We start from the raw sequence: 7,985 nt of genomic DNA on the forward strand, positions 1-7,985 counted from the left end.
ACATGTACATATATAATTATATATAATTATATACATATATGTATATACACACAATATATGATATAATAAATAATGTTTAAAAGGTAGTGTATTTTATATACTTTCTATTATTTTAGCAACAAATCCTACTTAAATAAAAAAAACTGTGTATGTTTGCATTAGTTCCAGTCTATTTACCTCAGGGTTTCTGTAGCTCTTAATTTTACTATAAATCCATCTGCTTTAATATTTTTATCGCTTTGATTACTTAAAATCCTGATTGCAGTACTCTCCACTAAGTCTGTTCCTGACCACCTACTCCTCCTCCCTCAGTTTAATTTTAATTTAAAACTTGATTTAAATTTATTTTTTTTTTAAATCTGGGAGAAGTTACCAGGGGAGAGGGTAGACATGGAAGAACTGGAAAATGAGTGTTACCGGGATGCATGATGAGAAATTCACAGAGAATCAATGAAGAATATACATTTTCACAAGAAAAAAAGATAGAAAACAAAAAGAAAAGAAAGCAAGGGTATATTTTAACTAGTAGTTTCCAGGAATAAGGTACACAGGAAGGAAATCATGGTGATGTTACTCACAATGAAGTAGCCCAGGGAATAGCTTGTTCAATTTAGAAAGTGGCTTAATTTGCTACTATTGCTATGATAAAACACTGATGAAAAGCAACTTATGGAGGACAGGTTACACTTCATGATTTACTTCTAGTTATCAGTTAATTACTGAGAAATGTCAGGGCCCAAACTGAAGCAGGGTAGGAACCTGGAGGCAAGAAATGAAGCAGAAACTGTGTAAGAGCTGTGCTTCCTGTCCTGCACCTCATATATTTCTTTGTGTGATTAATAGCTCAAGGGTGGCACCATCCTGGAGATCTGGGCCCTACAATTTCCACTGTTAATCAAGACAACATCCCATAGACTTCCCTACACACTAGGACAATCTGATGTAGGCATTTCCTCAACTAAGATCCCTCTTCTCACCAACTTCTTCTCTTAGACATTTTTCTATTTCTTTAATAAAACACCAGGAGTAAGGCAACTTATAGAAGTAGATATTTATTTGGGATTAGAGCGGTAGAGAGATTACATTCCTTCAAAGTCATGAGAGAGAAGCATGGCTGCAGGAAGGAAGGACAACCAAACAGGAATCAGAGACCTGGGGGCTCTTATCTTAGGCAGCAAACACGAAGCACAGAGAGTACACAGCAAATGGCACCTAGCTTCTGTAATGTTAACTCTAACCAATGACATACTTCCTCCAGGAAAGCCAAGCCACTTAAACCACCCAAAAGGTCTCACAAAGATGGCATCCTATTTAAACCATCACAATGAAACTCCTCCCCACACCCTGCAAAAAATCACCAATTCGAGAAACCTTTGAACTCCTTAATTTGATTCACTCACAGGTATTCTGGAAGCAAATCAGTTCTGAAATGTTACTTTGCTTTACTAGCTCCTCCATTCTTTTCAAGATGTATGAAATTTTAACTATGTTATGTATGTTGCAAAAGAGTCTCCATTTTAGACAGAGACTTCATTTCACAGGTTGATATCGGCTTGTAGTAACTGCTATTTTCTTCATCATTTTAGATTTCCATTTTTTATTGATTTCAATTTTGTAAAGTACTTGAAATTACAAAGGATCTTGTTTTTGCCTTGTGGTGTTACAGATGTCTTTTATACAAATCATGATTGACAAGAATGTAGATGTTTTGGGAGACGATGACAGTACAATTTGTAAGGATATTCAAAAGAGATCTGATGAACTTAAGATGTCACTAAATACTGCTGGTAAGTCACCTGTTATGAAAAGGCCATAGGTGGGCACAGTGGGAAAACCTCCAATGCTAATACTGAAGAATTAAAGATTTCATCTGTTCTTTCTCAGGAAGAAGGTCGTAAGTATAAGTGAAGTTTTAATTAGTCATCAAATGAACGAAAGTATGATATCATTGCCTGATATCATGAATTTGTAAATATCAGAGTAGCATTGGGCATATCATGATATTAGAGTATGGGAAAAGATTGTTTAAACAACACTTCATATATATATATATATATATATATGTGTGTGTGTGTGTGTGTGTGTGTGTGTGTGTGTGTGTGTGTATTTACATGTATCTATGACAGAAGTACTCCTTATTTAGCCTCTGTATGACTTTCAGAATATTACCTTCTATATTTCTCACTTTTCATTCCATGGTCCATAAGTCATGTGAGATATCTTGGATATGAAATTGTTTTTTAAAAACTCACTTGAACAATTATTTGATTTTAAAATCCATTAAATATACTACAAGACTGAACCATGTGCTCACAAACTTTGTTATTCTTGTGTAAAAACACTAATGTTTGTTTAATTTACTTTGAGAGATAATCTTGCCAAATACTTAGCATTTGCTATAAATTTTAAGCTGCACAGGATCCATTACAACACATATGTGAAGAATAATAAAGATGCTAAATAAAACATACCTGATTTAACAGGTAATACCATTCAAAATAAGATATACTGTTAACTCGGGTAATTTTTTGTGTAGAGTTCAGAAAATGCACTGAAAAGGTAGTTTTATCTGAAGTGGGGGTGAATCTATCATCTGAGAATATTTGTCTAATGAAGACATTTTATGTTTCATTTAGGATGTGACAATGGAAAAACTTCAACATATAATGTTCCACAGAGGAACTATTTGTTACAAATAGTTTCACTCATTATACTTACTTTTATGTTGTGTATCATATATATTTATCTATTATAATAAATTTTAATAAAGTGTATTATTGCTTTGACTCCAATGTACCTGATTCATGATTCTCCATAGTCTTTGAAAAATGGCATTTTCAGTATTCTCCTGTACCTCTGTTGCTCAGGCACCTGTATTCATGTGACAGATCCACTAGAATCAATTATTATTTCTTTTCCACACTACAATCAAAATGGCATTCTAAGTACTACTCAAGAAATGAATATTAGGGGTTTATCTGACCAAATTCTTCTAGATTCTTACCATAAAACAGTCCCCATTGCTAAGAATCAATTATGTAGTAGTACAATAAAATCAGACTCCCTCCTATGTATTATAGCAACTTTTTTTAAAAAAGAACTTATGTTCCTATTTATGTGAATAGGTACTCTAGATAATTATTTTCATTAGGAAAATAGCTCATCATTTGAAGGCTCAGGGTATCGTCATACAGCTGTTCTGATGTCAGGAGGTTGGAGCTATTGAAGTCGTTCACCTAGCTGAGAAGCAGAGATCGATGATGTTCATATTCAGTGAGCTTCTTTAATACATTCCAGGAGCCGTGCTTAAGGAATACTACAGCACAGTTACCCTGTTATTTTTTTCACATCAGTTACTTAAGCATAGAGAGAAACTAATGACATTAAATATTCCCTCAGAGTTGTGCCCAGAATCCTTTGTCATAATAGTTCTAAATAAAATTCCATTGACGATCAACATTTATCCTCACACATGATAAATTTAGAGGTGAATCACAATTTTAAGAATATAGGAAATGGTCTGAAACGATAGGTCAGTGTCTAAACCAACTGACATACAGGCTTTGTGACATGAATTTGGGTCATCAGAACTTACATTAAAAAACAAACAAAACTAGGTATTGTACCACAGTCATCTGTAAACTAAAAAGTTTCTACCTGGAAATGGAATTTGCAGATTGTAATGAATGTTGTTCTGTAGTGACCAAAAGAGATCCTGTGTCAAAAAGAGATGGGAAAAAGACCAGTATTTCACTCTGTCTTCTAACATAAATAAGCTCAAAGCTCTAAATATATTGCCAGTGATCTTAGATGCACACACACACACACACACACACACACACACACACACAGAGAGAGAGAGAGAGAGAGAGAGAGAGAGAGAGAGAGAGAGAGAGATCATACACATTTGCATATGCATCACATATATTCAGAAACCCACATAGGTACAGTATATTTGATGTAGTGTCTCTCTTCATAAACTGAGACCTTTATCTCAATGCCAGGCATTCTTTACTCATGATTCTTGTTCTGAGAAAGAGTCTGTGATTCAAATTTGAGATATGAAAATCATAGAAAATTCCCTAGTAAAGACATTCATAAATACCACATTAATTATTTTTAGGACCCTCCTACACTCCCCTAGCACACATTCAGAATGTTTCCTTTATCACTATAATTATTTTAAATTTTTATTGAAAATTGAATTATAGCACTGTGACCTCCCATTCCTCCCTTTAGTCCATTGCATGCAACCCACTCGCAAACTCATTGTTTCAATATTGTTATATATGTGTGTTTATTTGTTTATGATTGTATTTATAAAAATAGAAACACAACTTGAGTCCACTTTGTGTTTGTGTATATGGTTTCCAAGGTGAGTAGTCTGTATTGGACAGTCCATTTGACTCTCACTTGTATAAAAGGCTAATATTCTGCTGCCATCTTTAGTTGCTTGTAATATTTTGAAACATGAATTATGACCATTGCATTAACACTGCATTGATATTGCCATCATTGTAGTTTTACATCCATTTTCTGAGATTTCAAAACACCCTTTCAGGTGTGCTGCCTCTTAGTCTTTGTAACCCCAATTTATGCAATATTCCCTGAGCTATACACACTGATATACATGTATTCTTTTGTGCTGGGTTTTCCCCCAATCCATTGATCTCTTCATTGCGTCCAGTTTTGGTTTTCCTTGATGGTCTCAATTTACTGTACCAAGAGGCTTCTTTGATGAGAGTTGATGGCTTCACTTCTATGTGGGTATAAGAATGAAATTTAGAATGCTGCCTTAAGGAATTGAGCTAATCTAGTAAACTAGTCTGATACATTTTCATGTCCATGACTTCATGAGCTTCCTAAATCTGACTAGATTTCTACTGCTAGCCATGATTTCTTTCAATCTCTTTGAGATTAATCCCTCCAAATGTTAAAATATTTCAAATTACTTTCCCCAAAATACCAATGTTTGTCATAGCCGTTGGCTTCCTCTCAGGGTTGATGAGTTGAGTGCCTGTTGCCTAATGAATCTTACAGGGATATCTCTGAATTCAACTGATTCTACCAGGATATGACTTAGAAGCCTCTAGCTTTAAGTTGAGTTTCTCTTGTACATAAAACAGTAGGCAAGTTGACATGTTAGGACCCTCCTGCCACACTTATGAAGTATATCAATAACCAGTACAGCAAGCTTTCAGAATAAGTTCAGTAAGTGATACATACATGTCAGTAATATCCAAGGAGTCTTTGATTAGACTTAAGTTTATTTACTTTACCACATAATTGAACATAGTTCTAGAACTTTCATTTGGTTTTTCAGAAAAAAAAATAGGTTATTGTAAAGGGGCCTCTAAAGTTCAATAATTTAGGCCTTGTTATTTGTCTCAAGGATTATTCCATGCTGGACCTTTGACTTGACCAAGTCACACATTTTGACTCCTGTCTGACAAGAGAAATTCATTTTCCTAGTAAATAAAGTAAGTGAAATATAAATATAGTATAAAGTTCCTTCCTTTTTGGCTACTTTCCTTTTCGACTTTCCAAGTCTTCAATTCAATTCACCTTAATCAACTATAGTCTGAAATGTTAAATGCTGGAATACCTAGTAATAAAAAGTTGCATACATATTAGATGGAATACCATACTGATTTAAGTGAAGACATTTTTTTTTTACCAGTAACTCCCTTGTTTCTACCATTCCTTGTGATCATCTCCTGATGATTTGTTTCTCAGATATGCTGGGATTTCCCCTGTATCCCAGGCTGTACTATAACCACACCAAAATCTACCATTGGCCTTTCTTGAGATAAACTATACTGGCAACACATGAGTTTCCTATAATTCTTTCTCTAGGACAGAATCTCGTGTGCCTTTCCCTAAGTCTACAAATTAAAACATGTAAGAAACTGTTGTTTTAAAATACATGAGTCAATTATAAAGTTGAGCCTCTCTAAAATATTGTCTCAAATTTTCCAAAGGTGTTTAAAAGTCTTTCCGTTCTTATGTTCTACTGTGGAAGAACTGAAGGGTCCAAAGGGGCTTGCATCCCCATAGGAAGAACAATATCAACTAACTGGACCTCTCTGAGATTCTAGGGACTAAACCACCTACCAAAGAATATACATAGAGGAAGCCATGACTCTAGACACATGTGTAGTAGAGGATGGCCTTATCTGACATCAATGGGAGGCGAGGCCCTTTGTCCTCTGGAGGCCCAATGCCCCAACATATGGTGATGCTTGAGCAGTGAGGACGGGGTAGATAAAATGGTAGCTAAGAACCCTCATAGAGGCAAAGGGAAGGGGTAAAAGGGGATAGGATAGGGGTTGCTGTGGAGGGGTAACCAGGAAGGAATATCATTTGAAATGTAAATGAGTAAAATGATTGAGAAATAAATAAACATTTTTAAAAATCAAAATGAGTTAAAGATTCCCTATAAAGGAAAATGTAAACAACAGTCACATTCAGATCTAAAACAAACAAAACAAAAAGTCCCAGAAGTTTAAAGTTTAAAAGTTCATCATCAGATATTGGCTACTCACTATCTTCTGTGTTACAAACCTCACCATTTCCCCAGATCTGCTGTTAGCAGGACACACGTTTTGTTATGCTCATTCAGGTTATCTACACTCCAGGACTGCGCAGATCCCATCATACAGGTAACTTCAAAATGTTAGAATTTCTCTTGCAAATGGACTGCACCTCACCAATAGGCTGTGTTGGGATCTTGCCAGGAACACTATCTCATGTGGTGTCAATCACTAACTTTTTACCACGGACACTTCATGCTTTTGGCTTCTACAGAAACTGAGGCTGTACCCCATTATTGTCCTCCCCAACCTTATACTAGTTCCCAAGACTCAGCCACTCCCTAACATCCCTTCATGATTTCAAAACTACAAGTCAGAAACCTATGAACTTCTCATAATTTTTGTGTACTCTCACATCAAATCCAGGAAATCTTAGCATTTTAATCAGTGAATATAATTATGCTGTTTTGCTAATTTGTACCATTGGTTTTTACTATATTTTAAAAAATGTTACTAGAGTCACAGATTGCCTCTCTACTTCTGTAGTCATCTTTTAACTTTTACTGATGAGGGTTGTTTTGAAATCCACTTTTGTGCTGAATCCCAATTTGGGCCTGTGACTGGACCTCCTTTCTCTCAAGCTCTTCTCCATTTTTGTCCTTGCAGTTCCTTCAGACAGGAACAATTCTGGGTCAGAGCTTTGGACTGTAGGAAGGCAACCTCATCCCTGTACGCGATATCCTGTCCCTCTACTGGAGGTGGACTCTACAAGTTCCCCCTCTCCACTGTAGTGCACCTCAGCAAAGGTCACTCCATTTGAGTCCTAACTGCCCGAAACAGCCTGCTATCCCCTCAGGACTTCCATTTTCCTTCAACCTATCTGTCAACCTCATCAGACCTGCAGATCTTGAGCATACAGACCTGTGGATTTTTACCATACAGACCTGCTTGTCTGCAATCATACAGACCAAGATACCCATCAGAGGCCTACCACATCAGGACCATTGAAGTTAACCACTTCTCAATACTTATTAAAACAGGAACATCAATGGACCAAGACTATCCACATGGCTAAAGGATCTCGAAAGAACAAAATCAACAAAAGCCAGAGCAATATGACACATCCAAAGTAAAGTTACCCCAATACAGCAGGAACTGGATATCCAAACACAAGCAAAACACACAAAAAATAAATGACCATAAATCCAATTTTATAAAGTTGATAGAGACCTTAAAATAGTAAACGAATACACCCTCTAGAGAAGTAAAGGAATGGAGGATTTAAAAGAAGGACTGAAGGAGTTGAAGGGGTTTGCAACCCCATAGCTAGAACAATATCAACTAACTGGACCACCCAAAGATCTCAGGATCCAAACCCTCAACCAAAGAGTATATAGGGAGGACCCATGGCCCAAACTGCATATGTAGCAGAGGATTGACTTATCTGACATC

General features: G+C 36.0%; 1 long non-coding RNA gene across 1 annotated transcript; it reads left to right on the forward strand.

Annotated features, from left to right (window-relative positions):
- Nucleotides 1-55: 55 nt before the first annotated feature.
- LOC114633400 lies at nt 56-2,792 on the forward strand. The gene is made up of 2 exons (XR_003713200.1): nt 56-1,787; nt 2,637-2,792. It is a non-coding gene; the product is annotated as an uncharacterized LOC114633400 (long non-coding RNA).
- Nucleotides 2,793-7,985: the final 5,193 nt, after the last annotated feature.

Source organism: Grammomys surdaster, unplaced genomic scaffold (assembly GCF_004785775.1).
Source record: "Grammomys surdaster isolate TR1022 unplaced genomic scaffold, NIH_TR_1.0 608, whole genome shotgun sequence".
NCBI lineage: Eukaryota > Metazoa > Chordata > Mammalia > Rodentia > Muridae > Grammomys > Grammomys surdaster.